Here is an 18,030-nt window from a genome sequence, read left to right as displayed (position 1 = left end):
TACTGTTAATGGAGCAGAGCTTAAGCAAAGTAGGGTTCTATACAGCCGGACTGATCATCGGGCTCTTCTGGCAAATGCCAGAAGGGCTGATGGCATCAGGGCATGCTCTAGGAGGATGCACCCTAAACCCTACGCCGCCGGACACCTGTTAGATGCTCCTGCATAAGGGAGGGAAGAGGTGGCTGCAGTGATGGGCTGGTAAGAGATGGGGTGTGCCACGAGGCAAGGTCCCTGTGACTCACGGCATGCCTCCTTCATGAGCGCCCACACCTAAGGTGCTCGCACAGGGTGGACTGCCAGGGCTGAACTTCAGGCCCAGTCCATCCCTGTATACAGCTCAGTAGCTAGTGAGTGTATGCTGAATATTGGTAGCAGTGCAGGGATGCAGGAACAGTGTTATATACACATTTTAACTGGACTCTCATAAAAGCTACATAAGAGACTTCTGTCTCTCACCATGTCTTTCTACACAGTACTAATAAAAGATAGCTGCAATCACAAGTGCTGTAGCACATAAGGTTGTAGGTCAGACCTCCCTGCAACTCTGGGTCCTAGTGCCCAGCAGATATGCATAGTGAGGAGGCAGTGTAGGAGTGCACTGCAGTCTAACAGTTTTCCATATTGTGGCCCTGCTGTATGAATGCTCTTTGCATTGTAGATCAGTCACTAAGGTGCTCTCTGTATTATAAAGCAGTCACTACAATACTTTCTGTATTGTATGTTGGTCACTAAGATGCTCTGTGTACTGTAAGTCACTTGGATGTTTTAAGTTTTGGTTACAGATAGGCAATGTTATTTTTATTTATTTAACACTGTTATATATATATATTTTAACCCCACCTACTTTTATGATGGCTTCACCTACAGTTTATGCAGCCCTGGTGGCATATATTAGGCCACTTTCATAATTTCATCCAAGTCTACTTTAAAGGTGCACATCCACTAGCAGATATTAATGGACGACTGAACGATAACGACATCAGTATCGTTCAGTTGTCCATTAATTGTGCATGAATCGGGTACTAAAATGATGGAAACAACCAGTGATGCGAGCTATCACTGGTCGTTTCCGACATCAATCATCACCCGAACATGCCGGTCAATCTGCCAACATATTGACCATGTTCGGGGATGATGGAGGGTGCCTACACTGAATGACTAATCATTCAGTGTAGGCACTGCAGGGGATGGTGAAAGATGATATGATTAAGATGTCACAATCGTTCAGTTATTGACTCATCTGCTAGCTGATGTGCGGCATAAGTTCCTAATTCACCCCTGAATAAAACAATATTTTATCTATAATACATATAACGCTAAATGGAGCACTGGGGCTGTATGTATTTTAGCATATATATATATATATATATATATATATATATATATATATATATATATATAGGGAATGTATATTAGACTTGTATGGGGCAAATAAAAAGTGAATACAAACAAAGGGTCTCATTCAGACCTGCTCGCAAGCGCTTGAGTGCTCACAAGTGGGTCGATGTTGGGCTCTGCGCACGCTCCGGGGTTCACTACAAAAGGTGTGGCTGTTGATGGTGATCAACAGCTCACCCCATTTTGTGAGCGTGGTGCTGGGTGGCTTCACAAACGGAGGTGTTCCCAAATGATCCCCTGCCATTTGTGGGTGGCCCCACTGACATCACCAGTGATGTCAGTGGGAGAGCTTCCGGCTCTATTAGAGCCGAAAGCTCTCTGGGGCTTGCGGCAGATGAGACCCTACCACAAGGGTCACGTCACAAGCCCCGATGGTCGCGGTGGTCTTGTCCATTGCAACCATCAACTTGGCTGCTCGCTATAGCTGTGGGTGGTTACCCACAGCTTAGCAAGCGGCCAGGAGGCCGGCTCTTTTTAGTGATGCGGCCGCCCTCGTTCAGAGCGAGTGCTCGCATTTTGCGAGTGCCTCTGAATGAGGTCCAAAGTGTAATACAAAAATAATAAAAGGTTGGCAAAAAAAAAGAAAATCATATTTACAATTTTTCTCACAACCCATTCCAAAGAACATTCTGCACAAGCAGTGCACCTGTGTATGAATTAATTATATATATATATATATATATATATATATATATATATATATATAATATATATATATATATATATATATATATATATACAGTATATCTTCTATGTCCATTTTGTTAGCATGATGCCTTTAACAATTAAGTGGTTAAGAGTTTCAGGTTGGAGGATAACTGAGTCCCACCTGCTGTTTCTGTTTAGTATTAGGAAATGTAGCAGTTAATGTCATGGAGCAGGGACTGGTCAGATTCCCATATTAACAGTAGTGCAGATTGGTAAGTAGATGTTTATTTATTTTTTTTTGATTTGCACTTTTATCCCATAATAGCCATTTAAGTTATGATGTGATTTGAATGAGGTCATACTAAAGTATATGTGTACTTTTTATTAAGAAACTTTTGGAACTCTAAGGATTTACACACAGGTAATACAAACACAATGCTAGTTAAAGCATGGACAACATATTGTAATACAAATATAAAAATATGTAACTTGTTTTTGACCTTTAAACTTATTGTTTCTTGTATGCACTATATGTCCTTTTACAATTATACTGTACTTTATGTATGATGCTGTAGACCCCATGTGGCATTAGATAAATTAGAAATGATCGTAATAATGCACTTGAGTGGGGGTGAAACAATATGTTTGTGAAGTCTTCTAACCTGGTGCTACAGTCATTGGACAGGATTAGACTTGCAAAGACAGATTGCAAAAATGACAAAGGTGATGCACTCCAATTTCCACCACAAAAAACATTTTCTAATTCTCTTTTAATATATAATAGTTATATTAGTGTTATTCAAATTATTAAAAATGGTTGTGTGAAATGGACCATAATCAAATGTAGTGTTTTTTTGTTATTATACATTAGACTGATTTCTTTTGGATTTATTTTTTTCTACCTTTAAAATGATTTTATAGCTCAATGTTATTTTGTGTGAAATGTTTATACAGCATGACAATATAAATTGAATTGCATATTCCAACATTGCAGTGTAGAACATTGCCAAGCAGCTAACAAGTAGAAAAATGGTTTACATTTAGATACCATGGCATTTTTTGTTTTTGCAAAGTTGTGTATGAATTGTTTGCTTATTATAGATATACTGATGATTTTGTTAAACCTATTATGGTACATTATAATAGGAAAGCATAGTGCAAGGTTCTATTCAATGCTTTAGTGATGGTGAAGCTTGCTTTTTCTTCTGCAAGTATCCCAGTTGCATCTATTTGTTACCATGCCTAAATCCCCCATTAGTAGGAATAAAACAAGTTATCAGACTGGGAATGTACTTACATGTTGTACACATTAATAACAGATGTGTAGCACAAAAGTTACAAAACTATAGCTTAGAATTAGGGGTGAGCGGGTTCGGATTTCTGAAATCCGAACCCCCCCGAGCCCCCCCGATCCGAGTCCGATCCGAGTCAGGCTCGACTTTTCCCGCCTGACTCGGATCTGAAATCGAGGCAAAACGTCATCATCCCGCCTTCCGAGTCTCGCGGGTTTTGGATCCTATATAAGGTACCCGCGTCGGCGCCATTTTCTCACTCGGCTGTGGACAGTGAAGAGGGAGGGTGGGAGTTAGGGCTGTGTAGTGTAGTGTAGTGTAGTGCTGCTGTTGTCCACTACTTCAAAGTCCATAGGGGCTGGCTGTGTTGTGCTGTGATGCTGTTGTTAATAGGGGCTGTGTCCACTACTTCAAAGTCCATAGGGGCTGGCTGGACTGTGTTGTGCAGTCAGTTCTCCATAGGGGCTGTGTCCACTCCAAAGTCCTGTGCAGTGTCCCAGTCCTAAAGGAGTGCTGTAGTGTTGTCCAGGGGGTGCTCTGTCCATCAGGGGTGCTCCCCCCAAGTGCTAAAAAAATAATATATTTTCTGTGTTTGTGAATTGTGTGCGCAGTAGCCGCACGTGCATCAACAAAGTAGTGCCAAGCGTGCGCCTGTGTCATAAGTAAAGGGCCGGCTGGCTTGACCGTTAAAGGGTGCTGTAACCCCCGAAAGTACACTCCAGTCCAAACCAAAAAAAAATTATTTTCTGTGTTTGTGAATTGTGTGCGCAGTAGAGGCACGTGCATCAACAAAGTAGTGCCAAGCGTGCGCCTGTGTCATAAGTAAAGGGCCGGCTGGCTTGACCGTTAAGGGTGCTGTAACCCCCGAAAGTACACTCCAGTCCAAACCAAAAAAAAAATTATTTTCTGTGTTTGTGAATTGTGTGCGCAGTAGCCGCACGTGCATCAACAAAGTAGTGCCAAGCGTGCGCCTGTGTCATAAGTAAAGGGCCGGCTGGCTTGACCGTTAAAGGGTGCTGTAACCCCCAAAGTACACTCCAGTCCAAACCAAAAAAAAAATTATTTTCTGTGTTTGTGAATTGTGTGCGCAGTAGCCGCACGTGCATCAACAAAGTAGTGCCAAGCGTGCGCCTGTGTCATAAGTAAAGGGCCGGCTGGTTTGACCGTTAAAGGGTGCTGTAACCCCCGAAAGTACACTCCAGTCCAAACCAAAAAAAAATTATTTTCTGTGTTTGTGAATTGTGTGCGCAGTAGCCGCACGTGCATCAACAAAGTAGTGCCAAGCGTGCGCCTGTGTCATAAGTAAAGGGACGGCTGGCTTGACCGTTAAAGGGTGCTGTAACCCCCGAAAGTACACTCCAGTCCAAACCAAAAAAAAATTATTTTCTGTGTTTGTGAATTGTGTGCGCAGTAGCCGCACGTGCATCAACAAAGTAGTGCCAAGCGTGCGCCAGTGTCATAAGTAAAGGGCCGGCTGGCTTGACCGTTAAAGGGTGCTGTAACCCCCAAAGTACACTCCAGTCCAAACCAAAAAAAAAATTATTTTCTGTGTTTGTGAATTGTGTGCGCAGTAGCCGCACGTGCATCAACAAAGTAGTGCCAAGCGTGCGCCTGTGTCATAAGTAAAGGGCCGGCTGGCTTGACCATTAAAGGGTGCTGTAACCCCCGAAAGTACACTCCAGTCCAAACCAAAAAAAAATTATTTTCTGTGTTTGTGAATTGTGTGCGCAGTAGCCGCACGTGCATCAACAAAGTAGTGCCAAGCGTGCGCCTGTGTCATAAGTAAAGGGCCGGCTGGCTTGACCGTTAAAGGGTGCTGTAACCCCCAAAGTACACTCCAGTCCAAACCAAAAAAAAAATTATTTTCTGTGTTTGTGAATTGTGTGCGCAGTAGCCGCACGTGCATCAACAAAGTAGTGCCAAGCGTGCGCCTGTGTCATAAGTAAAGGGCCGGCTGGCTTGACCGTTAAAGGGTGCTGTAACCCCCGAAAGTACACTCCAGTCCAATCCAAAAAAAAATTATTTTCTGTGTTTGTGAATTGTGTGCGCAGTAGCCGCACGTGCATCAACAAAGTAGTGCCAAGCGTGCGCCTGTGTCATAAGTAAAGGGCCGGCTGGCTTGACCGTTAAAGGGTGCTGTAACCCCCAAAGTACACTCCAGTCCAAACCAAAAAAAAAATATTTTCTGTGTTTGTGAATTGTGTGCGCAGTAGCCGCACGTGCATCAACAAAGTAGTGCCAAGCGTGCGCCTGTGTCATAAGTAAAGGGCCGGCTGGCTTGACTGTTAAAGGGTGCTGTAACCCCCAAAGTACACTCCAGTCCAAACCAAAAAAAAAATTATTTTCTGTGTTTGTGAATTGTGTGCGCAGTAGCCGCACGTGCATCAACAAAGTAGTGCTAAGCGTGCGCCTGTGTCATAAGTAAAGGGCCGGCTGGCTTGACCGTTAAAGGGTGCTGTAACCCCCAAAGTACACTCCAGTCCAAACCAAAAAAAAAATTATTTTCTGTGTTTGTGAATTGTGTGCGCAGTAGCCGCACGTGCATCAACAAAGTAGTGCCAAGCGTGCGCCTGTGTCATAAGTAAAGGGCTGGCTGGCTTGACCGTTAAAGGGTGCTGTAACCCCCGAAAGTACACTCCAGTCCAAACCAAAAAAAAATTATTTTCTGTGTTTGTGAATTGTGTGCGCAGTAGCCGCACGTGCATCAACAAAGTAGTGCCAAGCGTGCGCCTGTGTCATAAGTAAAGGGCCGGCTGGCTTGACCGTTAAAGGGTGCTGTAACCCCCGAAAGTACACTCCAGTCCAAACCAAAAAAAAAATTATTTTCTGTGTTTGTGAATTGTGTGCGCAGTAGCCGCACGTGCATCAACAAAGTAGTGCCAAGCGTGCGCCTGTGTCATAAGTAAAGGGCCGGCTGGCTTGACCGTTAAAGGGTGCTGTAACCCCCGAAAGTACACTCCAATCCAATCCAAAAAAAAATTATTTTCTGTGTTTGTGAATTGTGTGCGCAGTAGCCGCACGTGCATCAACAAAGTAGTGCCAAGCGTGCGCCTGTGTCATAAGTAAAGGGCCGGCTGGCTTGACCGTTAAAGGGTGCTGTAACCCCCAAAGTACACTCCAGTCCAAACCAAAAAAAAATTATTTTCTGTGTTTGTGAATTGTGTGCGCAGTAGCCGCACGTGCATCAACAAAGTAGTGCCAAGCGTGCGCCTGTGTCATAAGTAAAGGGCCGGCTGGCTTGACCGTTAAAGGGTGCTGTAACCCCCAAAGTACACTCCAGTCCAAACCAAAAAAAAAATTATTTTCTGTGTTTGTGAATTGTGTGCGCAGTAGCCGCACGTGCATCAACAAAGTAGTGCTAAGCGTGCGCCTGTGTCATAAGTAAAGGGCCGGCTGGCTTGACCGTTAAAGGGTGCTGTAACCCCCAAAGTACACTCCAGTCCAAACCAAAAAAAAAATTATTTTCTGTGTTTGTGAATTGTGTGCGCAGTAGCCGCACGTGCATCAACAAAGTAGTGCCAAGCGTGCGCCTGTGTCATAAGTAAAGGGCCGGCTGGCTTGACCGTTAAAGGGTGCTGTAACCCCCGAAAGTACACTCCAGTCCAAACCAAAAAAAAATTATTTTCTGTGTTTGTGAATTGTGTGCGCAGTAGCCGCACGTGCATCAACAAAGTAGTGCCAAGCGTGCGCCTGTGTCATAAGTAAAGGGCCGGCTGGCTTGACCGTTAAAGGGTGCTGCAACCCCCGAAAGTACACTCCAGTCCAAACCAAAAAAAAATTATTTTCTGTGTTTGTGAATTGTGTGCGCAGTAGCCGCACGTGCATCAACAAAGTAGTGCCAAGCGTGCGCCTGTGTCATAAGTAAAGGGCCGGCTGGCTTGACCGTTAAAGGGTGCTGTAACCCCCAAAGTACACTCCAGTCCAAACCAAAAAAAAATTATTTTCTGTGTTTGTGAATTGTGTGCGCAGTAGCCGCACGTGCATCAACAAAGTAATGCCAAGCGTGCGCCTGTGTCATAAGTAAAGGGCCGGCTGGCTTGACCGTTAAAGGGTGCTGTAACCCCCGAAAGTACACTCCAGTCCAAACCAAAAAAAAATTATTTTCTGTGTTTGTGAATTGTGTGCGCAGTAGCCGCACGTGCATCAACAAAGTAGTGCCAAGCGTGCGCCTGTGTCATAAGTAAAGGGACGGCTGGCTTGACCGTTAAAGGGTGCTGTAACCCCCAAAGTACACTCCAGTCCAAACCAAAAAAAAATTATTTTCTGTGTTTGTGAATTGTGTGCGCAGTAGCCGCACGTGCATCAACAAAGTAGTGCCAAGCGTGCGCCTGTGTCATAAGTAAAGGGCCGGCTGGCTTGACCGTTAAAGGGTGCTGTAACCCCCAAAGTACACTCCAGTCCAAACCAAAAAAAAAATTATTTTCTGTGTTTGTGAATTGTGTGCGCAGTAGCCGCACGTGCATCAACAAAGTAGTGCCAAGCGTGCGCCTGTGTCATAAGTAAAGGGCCGGCTGGCTTGACCGTTAAAGGGTGCTGTAACCCCCGAAAGTACACTCCAGTCCAAACCAAAAAAAAATTATTTTCTGTGTTTGTGAATTGTGTGCGCATTAGCCGCACGTGCATCAACAAAGTAGTGCCAAGCGTGCGCCTGTGTCATAAGTAAAGGGCCGGCTGGCTTGACCGTTAAAGGGTGCTGTAACCCACGAAAGTACACTCCAGTCCAAACCAAAAAAAAATTATTTTCTGTGTTTGTGAATTGTGTGCGCAGTAGCCGCACGTGCATCAACAAAGTAGTGCCAAGCGTGCGCCTGTGTCATAAGTAAAGGGCCGGCTGGCTTGACTGTTAAAGGGTGCTGTAACCCCCAAAGTACACTCCAGTCCAAACCAGAAAAAAAATATTTTCTGTGTTTGTGAATTGTGTGCGCAGTAGCCGCACGTGCATCAACAAATTAATGCCAAGCGTGCGCCTGTGTCATATTTAAAGGGCTGGCTGGCTTGACCGTTAAATGGTGCTGTAACCCCCGAAAGTACACTCCAGTCCAAACCAAAAAAAAATTATTTTCTGTGTTTGTGAATTGTGTGCGCTATAGCCGCACGTGCATCAACAAAGTAGTGCCAGGCGTGCGCCTGTGTCATAAGTATAGGGCCGGCTGGCTTGACCATTAAAGGGTGCTGTAACCCCCAAAGTACACTCCAGTCCAAACCAAAAAAAAAATTATTTTCTGTGTTTGTGAATTGTGTGCGCAGTAGCCGCACGTGCATCAACAAAGTAGTGCCAAGCGTGCGCCTGTGTCATAAGTAAAGGGCCGGCTGGCTTGACCGTTAAAGGGTGCTGTAACCCCCGAAAGTACACTCCAGTCCAAACCAAAAAAAAATTATTTTCTGTGTTTGTGAATTGTGTGCACAGTAGCCGCACGTGCATCAACAAAGTAGTGCCAAGAGTGCGCCTGTGTCATAAGTAAAGGGCCGGCTGGCTTGACCGTTAAAGGGTGCTGTAACCCACAAAGTACACTCCAGTCCAAACCAAAAAAAAATTATTTTCTGTGTTTAGCCGCACGTATATATCAAATCGATATAACATAAATGGAGGACCAAACTTTCTCCGATAAAAATAAAATAGAGAAAGATCAAGAACCACTTCCTCCTAGTGCTGAAGCTGCTGCCACTAGTCATGACATAGACGATAACATGCCACCAACGTCGTCTGCCAAGGCCGATGCCCAATGTCATAGTAGAGGGCACATACAATCCCAAATGGCAAAGTTCAGGAAAATGACCTTGAAAAAGACATTTAAATCAGCTGAAGAGAAACGTAAACTTGCCAATATGCCATTTACGACACGGAGTGGCAAGGAACGGCTAAGGTCGATCCCTAGTATGTTCATGACTAGTGGTTCAGCTTCACATGACGATGGAAGCACTCCTCCCACTAAAAAAATCAAAAGAGTTAAGCTGGCAAAAGCACAGCGAAGAACTGTGCTTTCTAAGAAGATATCACAAATCCCCAAGGAGAGTCCAAGTGTGGTGGTGGTTGCGATGCCTGACCTTCCCAGCACTGGACGGGAAGAGGTGGCTCTTTCCACCATTTGCACGCCCCCTGCAAGTGCTGAAAGGAGCACCCACAGTCCACTTGCTGATATGCAAATTGAAGATGTCACTGTTGAAGTACAACAGGATGAGGATACTGGTGTAGCTGGCGCTGAGGAGGAAGTTGGCGAGGAGGATTCTGATGGTGATGTGGTTTGTTTAAATCAGGCACCGGGGGAGACAGTTGTTGTCCGTGGGATGAAAAAGCCCATCACGGTCATGCCTGGGCAGAAGACCAAACATTCCACCTCTTTGGTCTGGCAATATTTCTATCCAAATCCGGACAACAACTGTCTTGCCATATGTACCATATGTAAAGGTGAAATAAGTAGGGGTAGGGACGTCAACCACCTAGGAACATCCTCCCTTATACGGCACCTGCAGCGCGTTCATAAAAAGTTACTGTCAAGTTCAGAAACTTTGGCTCAGACCGTAAGCAGTCCAGGGACACCTAAATCCCGTTGTCCTGTTGTATCCAAGCACCTGCAAACCACACCGTCAACTCCCTCCTCGTCAATTTCCTCCTTAGTCAGGATCGGAAGTAGTCCTGCAGGCCATATCACTGGCATGACTGACTCTCCTATCCGGGATTCCTCCGGAGGATCCTGCATTGCTACGCCTACTGCTGCCGCTGCTGCTGTTGCTGCTGCTGGGAGTCGTTCATCATCCCAGAGAGGAAGTAGGAACACCACTACTTTTACTAAACAATTGACCCTCCAACAGTCCTTAGCGAGGAGGATGAAGTACGACAGCAGTCATCCTGAAGCAAAACGTATAACTGAGGCCTTGACTGCTATGTTGGTGTTAGATGTGCATCCGGTATCCGCCATTAGTGCAGTGGGATTTAGACAATTGATGGAGGTAGTGTGTCCCCGGTTCCAAATCCCGTCTAGATTCCACTTCACTAGGCAGGCGATACCGAGACTGTACAGAAACGTCAGAAAAAGTGTCCTCAGTGTCCTGAAAAATGCCGTTGTACACAATGTCCACTTAACCACAGACATGTGGACAAGTGGAACAGGGCAGACTAAGGACTATATGACTGTGACAGCCCACTGGGTAGATGTATCACCTTACGCAGCAACAGCAGCAGCGTCACCAGTAGCAGCATCTCAGAAACGCCAGCTCGTTACAAGGCAGGCTACGCTGTGTATCACTGGTTTCAGTAAGAGGCACACCGCCGACAACCTCTTAGAGAAACTGAGGGAAATCATCGCCCAGTGGCTTACCCCACTTAGACTCTCCTGGGGATTTGTGATATCTGACAATGCCACCAATATTGTGCGGGCATTACATCTGGGCAAATTCCAGCACGTCCCATGTTTTGCTCACACAATAAACTTGGTGGTGCAGAATTTTCTGAAAAGCGTCAGGGGCGTGCAGGAGACGCTTTGGGTGGCCCGAAAAATTTCTGGCCAATTTCGCCATTCAGCGACTGCGTGCCGAAGACTGGAGCGCCAGCAAACACTCTTGAACCTGCCCCGCCATCACCTGAAGCAAGAGGTTGTGACGCGGTGGAACTCAACCCTCTATATGCTTCAGAGGATGGAGGAGCAGCAAAAGGCCATACAAGCCTATACATCCACCTATGACATAGGCAAAGGAGGGGGTATGCACCTGACTCAAGCGCAGTGGAGAATGATTTCCGTGTTGTGCAAGGTTCTTCAGCCCTTCGAACTTGCCACACGTGAAGTCAGTTCAGACACTGCCAGCTTGAGTCAGGTCATTCCCCTCATCAGGCTTTTGCAGAAGCAGCTGGAGAAAGTGAAGGAGGAGCTAAGACGGAGCGATTCCGCTCGGCATGTGGGACTTGTGGATGAAGCCCTTCATTCGCTTTGCCAGGATTCCAGGGTGGTCAATCTGTTGAAATCAGACCTCTACATTTTGGCCACCGTGCTCGATCCTAGGTTTAAAGCCTATGTGGTGTCTCTCTTTCCGGCCGACACAAGCCTGCAGAGGTGCAAAGACCTGCTGGTGAACACACTGTCAGCTGAAGCGGAACGTGACACGTCAACGGCTCCTTCTTCATTTTCTCCCGCAACTGGGGCTGCCAGGAAACCCGCTGGCGGTGATGCAGGGCAGGCAGGACCAAGTTTGGACATCTGGTCCGGACTGAAGGACCTGGCATCAATTTCTGACATGTCTACTGTCACTGCATATGATACTGTCACCATTGACAGAATGGTGGAGGATTACATCGGTGACAGCATCCAAGTAGGCATGTCAGACAGTCCATACCTGTACTGGCAGGAAAAAGAGGCAATTTGGAGGCCCCTGTACAAACTGGCTCTATTTTACCTGAGTTGCCCCCCCTCCAGTGTGTACTCCGAAAGAGTGTTTAGTGCAGCCGGGAACCTTGTCAGCGAAAGGTGTAGGAGGTTGCTTCCACAGAATGTGGAGAAGATGATGTTCATCAAAATGAATTATCAGCTCTTCCAGGGAGACCAGCCTCCAGAAGGTACAGAGGGACCTGTGGTGGTGGATTCAAGTGGGGACGAGTTAATACTTTGTGAGGATGAGGATGTACACACTGAAGAGGGTGAGGAATCGGTGGATGAGGAGGATGAGGATGACATCTTGCCTCCGTAGAGCCAGTTTGTGCAGGGACACATTAATTGCCAGCTTGTTTTGTGGGGGCCCAAACGAACCAATCATTTCAGCCACAGTTGTGTGGCAGACCCTGGCTCTGAAATGATTGATTTGTTAAAGTGTGCATGTCCTGTTTATACAACATAAGGGTGGGTGGGAGGGCCCAAGGACAATTCCATCTTGCACCTCTTTTTTTCTTTGCATTATGTACAGTTTGGGGCCTAGTTTTTCTAACTGCCATCCTGTCTGCCACTGCAGTGTCACTCCTAGATGGGTCACGTGTTTGTGCCGCCCACTCGTGTCGCTTAGCATAGTCATCCAGCTACCTCGGTGCAACCTTTTGGACATAAAAACACTATTGTGAGGTGTGAGGTGTTCAGAATAGACTGGAAATGAGTGGAAATTAAGGTTATTGAGGTTAATAATAGCATAGGAGCAGAAAAACCTACAAATTCTGTGATTTTAGCTGTTTTTATGCTTTTTTTAAAAAAAATACAGATCCAAAACACAAAACCCAGAACCCAAAACACGGAAGGGTGGTTTTGGCAAAACCAATCCAGATCCAAAACACGAAGAAAGATCCAGATCCAAAACCAAAACACAAAACACGAAAAGTGGCCGGTGCACACCCCTACTTAGAATTGGTAATTATCTGTATGTAAAATATTGGTTGCTATGGGCAACATCTCCACTTCTAAAAACCCACACTTTAGTAAGTATACCCCATATAAGTCCTAGCTAAATAAGCCTCAGTGTACTGGGAAGCAAAGTCTTCAACAGCAGGTCCTCTATGAAAGCCTGAAAATCTGCCTGATGTAATCAGGACATGACAATCCAATCAAAGTGGCCTGTGATGCAATGACCCTAAATTTAGCTGTCGGTAGTCACAATGGCAAAAAGATTTTTAGTTGCTAGATTTAGCGTGCAGAATCCAAAGAGGCACTAATCTTTTGACAAGGATGCTCGAAAGGGGACTTAAATCTTGCATCACAAAATCTGCAGCTCATGGTGACCTTGACGAGCACCAGATGACTAGAAATAAGCAAGAGGTTGAAGCTACCAGGTATGGATAAAGTACAGATGGGGATTTGATGCAGGGTTGGACATGTGCTGTAAGGGTTTGCAGTGGCTGTCTGCAATCAATACAGGAGCAGAATATAGTACTAGTGTGCAGGGCTATAGCTAGGGTAGTGTGGCCGGTTCCATCGCACAGGGCACCACAGATCAGGGGGTACTGTTTGGGCCTGTCAAATGTCTGTTTATTATCATTCTCACTTGTAGCTTCCTCTTATTTGATCCCCAGCATCTCCTGGCCTCCAGTATCTCTTCCCTGGCCCTTCCCCATGAGGCCATTCCCCTTTTTTGGGTGCATTATGTCCCTTTGAAAAATGAGGGGGGCGCCAATGCTTTTTCTGGCACAGTGCACCAATAAGTCTAGTTACAGCTCTGCTGGAGTGCACTCCTCTCTAACACAGCCTGGATGCAGAAAAAATATTGTTAGGAGGGGTCAAAAACACCCCTTGAGATGCAATGGATGTTTAACTTGTACAGCTTGTGCCTGAGATTATAAACACCTTGTATAGAGGGGCTTCCATCCAGCACTATACTAGCAGGAAAGGGAATGGGGGAAGGTCCCTAGAAGCTGGTGGGGTTGATGAAGGAAATGTCTAATAGGCTGTCACACTACCTAAAATGGCTGCTGACACCTGGTGTGCATAATCTTTACAAAAGAAAGTAGAGAAAAAAGTATTCTTATCATGGGGCACTCCAGGACAAATACATCAAATGTTGTTATTTTCACCTAGTCACCAGGTATAACATCAATAATGACCATTGGAATAAATTCAAAATTAAAACTTAACTTTTAATCAATCCTTGGATTGGATACAGCGAAATAAATTCTCAGTATATTTTTATTCTTTTTTATTTATATATAAAACCATTAAAATAATAGTGCCACCTTGAAATGTTTAATTAATGTTTAATTATGCGGACTGACTACATCAAATAGAATGTAGTTTAAAGTCTCTTATGGGCGCCTGTAGACAATGGACATATATAATATCAGTGTATGCTATATCCCTATTAGTGGAGAACCAATAATGTTGCCTTCACTGTTTTATTCTAAAATACGGCAAATGCAGAGAAGGGATTAATCAATCTACTGCTACACATTGGATACCATATGGATATGATGCACTCAGTATTGCTACCATACCATTGTAGGCTAATATTACTTATTACTCCCTGCTTGTAGATAAGTATTGTTAATTAGTGCATTGTATATCTCCTGCTGCAGCTATTACTAGATCATAATCCTGTGCTCAGTTATTAGACATATCGTATAATAAGCTACCATGAAAATATATGGTGCAGTTTTATGTCCAGTAAGATCATCCAGTGACTTAATATCATGTATCCCTAATTGTAACCATCTCATTTGTATCCATTATCCTTGAAATTAAAGCAGATCGATATTGTGGATACAAGATGTCCAATTGCACTGGTATATTGTTATTATGAGCTTATATGATTCTAGTAATTCACTAGCTGCAAATAATTCACATCTGCGCTCTCCTATCCCCCATTGGCAGGGGTTAATATTAAACTATATTTAGTCATAAAGGTGCAGATGTGAACAATCAGATTGTTTAACAGAAGATTTAAACAGAGATTAAATTTGCACCTAAATAGCTTTGCTACATTATCTATGCAGGTATCGTAGTTGTATAACAATGTATAAAGATGTCTCCAACTTGATACCTGACATGAATGTTTTCAAATAACTGTAAATGCTGGGTCACATTCGCCAGCTGATCAGTGTCCCATATGTCTAACAGATGCCCATACCATTAGGAACATATTTTAACTCGGTGGTCACAACATAAACACACACACACTATACACGCCAGACAGCGTGCATCGCCCATATCAGGGAGTCATCACTAAGACGGAATTTCAATTTTTAGAAGTGGGTGATCCAGTGATCCCCACTTTCTATATGTTACCAAAGATTCACAAAAATGAACAAATACCACCGGGATGCCCAATAGTGTCTGGTATTAAGGGTTTGACAGAACAAGCCAGTAAATTTTTGGACACTCATTTAAGAAAATTTGTAACCAACTTACCTTCATATACACAAGACACGATGGATATCTTGTGTAAATTGGATGAAATCCATGTTGATAAGGGTGTTCTACTCACAACATGCGATGTGGAATCACTCTATACAAGTATCTTACATGAGAAAGGTATTGAGGCAGTTCAATACTTCTTGGAGAAGGATGGTATTACAGAGTTTGGACACTTTCTAGTGAGACTGCTCTCCTTTGTACTTTCCAAGAACTTTTTTGTCTTCAATGACAAGTTTTATCTGCAAGTGAGGGGCACAGCTATGGGGGCGGCATGTGCCCCCACTTATGCCAACATCTACTTGGGTTGGTGCGAGGAGACCATGGTTTTTAACGAGACCAATGAATCCTACACTAAACATATTTTGATTTGGATGAGGTATATAGATGACCTCTTGATAATGTGGGATGGTCCACATAAGAAATTTGTAGAGTTCATCAATCTCTTAAATACAAATGATATGAATCTCAAATTGACTTATGAAATCAGTGAAATGGAAATTACCTTTCTTGATCTGAGGATACGAAAAATGGATGATGGGTATATCTCCACAGACTTGTATAGAAAACACATGGCTACCAACAGTGTTTTATATAGATCCAGTGCACATTTTCCCCCTGTATTGAAGGGAATACCGAAAGGGGAGTTTCTACGCCTCAAAAGAAATTGTTCAGATCCTATTCAATTTAAATTAAGATCTGAGGAACTATCCGATAGATTGATATGGAGAGGTTATAGTAAGAGAGCGATTAAAAAGGCTAGATATGAAACTAGTCTTAGGATTAGGAATTCGCTCCTATACCCCAATAAAACCAAAGAACAAGATTCAGATAAGATCAGGTTTGTGGGAGATTTTTGTGTTGAATGGCGTCAAATTCAAGACATCATCCATAAACATTGGTCAGTACTTACATTAGATGCAGTCCTTGCTAAAAACATTGGACCCAGAGTCTCTATTAGTTGGAGGAGGTCAACGAATTTCAAGGACAAACTGGTTCACAGTCACTTTGTTAACAGCAGAAAGAGGAAACCAGTGGTTGAGGGTTCCTTTAAATGTGGTGGATGTAGACCCTGCAATTTTATGATTCGCACCACAGAGGTGATTGACAAATATAATAACATTCACAAAATTCAAGATTATATCAACTGTAACACCTCAGGGGTCGTGTATTGTTTGAAATGTCCTTGTGTCAAAAAATACATCGGAATGACAACCAGACCCCTTAAACAGAGGGTGCTCGAACATGTAGGGAGCATAAGGAACTCTAAATCTGATCTGATGAAGTTTAAACAACTCACATCGGTAGCGAGACACTTTCATGATAATCATCATGGTGATGTCTCAGCTCTAGCAGCATTTGGCATAGAGAAGGTGAATTTGGGGATCAGAGGTGGAGATGTCACTCAAGAGCTACTGAGAAGAGAGAGTCATTGGACATTTCTATTGGGAGGTTTACAGCCAGTCGGTATGAATGAACATATACATTTTGGTGTGTTCTTAAAATATATGAAGATGGGCGGAAGAACTGCGCTCTCGTTGACCAGGGGGTGGTGTGTTGTGGTTTCGGGGTGCTGCACCTTTGTGTGGGAGTACCTTTCCCGCACTGAAAACGGATGGGTGTAGGGGGGGTAAGGTGCGCTCTTCCTTCTAGTACTGGTGATGACTTGTGTGTGTTTGTGAGTGGTGTTAATTAGAATGTTTCTTCTGGTGGTGGTGATGTTTTGGGAGTGAGGAGGGTGTGATTGGGTATGGAGTGTAGTTTGGAGTAATGTGAAAAGGGGAATGGAATAGGATCAAAATGAGGCCAGCGAGACACAGTAATTTTGGGCAAAATCTTTTATTGAGTAGTCACAATGCTGCTCTGTTAAGATCCCGGGTAGGTGGGTGGGGTTCAGTGATGAGTGGTGATGAGACTGGGGAGGTAGGTGGACCCTTTTAGGGGGCTCCTTCCCGTGCTGTTCAGTGACCTTGCACGTCACCCCTGCTGGACCTATGGTCGACAGTCTAGGAAGTCTCGTGGGGTGGGGGGATTTGCAGAGTGGGTTGGAACACCTGTGCGGCGTCCCGCGTGTTGGTGTGAGCCTTGGCAGTACTTACCTACCGGTAGGTTTTTTGTTGTGGTGATGTAGGTCGACGTTGCGGCCGTTGCAGATTGGTTGGAAGCTGCAGGTTTGTTGGTGAGCTGGATCAGCGTGTTGCTGGTGTGCTGCAAGTGCACGGCTGTTCTGATTGGTCTGTGGAGGTCAGCGACCGTAGTATGCAGCTGAAATTGGCTCTTGGTCATGCCGCTGGTGGTGCGGAGCCAGAGGTGTGGATGGGTGAGCTGCTGGGAGGCTGGGTTGCAGCGTGTGTGCTGGGACCACCCCTGGGGGGTGGTCTGCCCGGGATACTGATTCAAAAAAAGCCACTGAGGAGGGGGCATGTGGAAAGTGTGACCGGGATGGAGCTGGTCACTGGCGATGTTGGCTGGGCGGACTTGCGGCCGGATGTGTGGGATGCTCTTATCACTGACGGTCCCTCGTGGAAATGGGGATCAACGGTGGAGACACCCCTGGCCAGGAGTGAGTTGCTGAGCACGCCTGGGAGCAGGGGGGGAGAGGGGCTGGTCCAGGGTGGAGCCGGTCACTGGAGGTGTGAGCGGTGCGGACCAGCAGGCGGGTGGGCTGAGAGCTTTCTGCACTGGTGGTCCCTGATGGGGATCTTTAGTGGAGGTCAGCCTGGATCTTTGTCGGGTTTGATGTGAGGGTGTCCAACGCATTTCGACACAGGTGCCTTCTTCAAGGAGGTGTGAGAGGATCAATGCTTCTGAGGTTCTTATGTAGGGCACTTCCGGGGGTGGGGGTGTGATCAGGTGACTCATGGGGCCAATGGTGTGTTTGA

The 18,030-nt window shown here is 45.1% G+C and overlaps 1 long non-coding RNA gene across 2 annotated transcripts in view; it reads left to right on the top strand.

Moving 5' to 3' along the window:
• The first annotated feature begins 2,261 nt into the window (after positions 1 to 2,261).
• Positions 2,262 to 18,030, top strand: part of LOC148443237 (uncharacterized) — a 233,630-nt gene continuing 217,861 nt past the window's right edge. For both annotated transcript variants that reach the window (XR_015875716.1, XR_015875715.1), the window contains exon 1: positions 2,262 to 2,318. This is a non-coding gene — a long non-coding RNA (uncharacterized LOC148443237). The remainder of the gene's footprint in view (positions 2,319 to 18,030) is intronic.

The sequence above is a fragment of the Taudactylus pleione genome, unplaced genomic scaffold, assembly GCF_031769625.1.
Source record: "Taudactylus pleione unplaced genomic scaffold, aTauple2 ptg001314l, whole genome shotgun sequence".
Taxonomy (NCBI): domain Eukaryota; kingdom Metazoa; phylum Chordata; class Amphibia; order Anura; family Myobatrachidae; genus Taudactylus; species Taudactylus pleione.
Note: the sequence above shows the minus strand (reverse complement) of the source record. Positions and strands in the feature narration are given on the sequence as shown.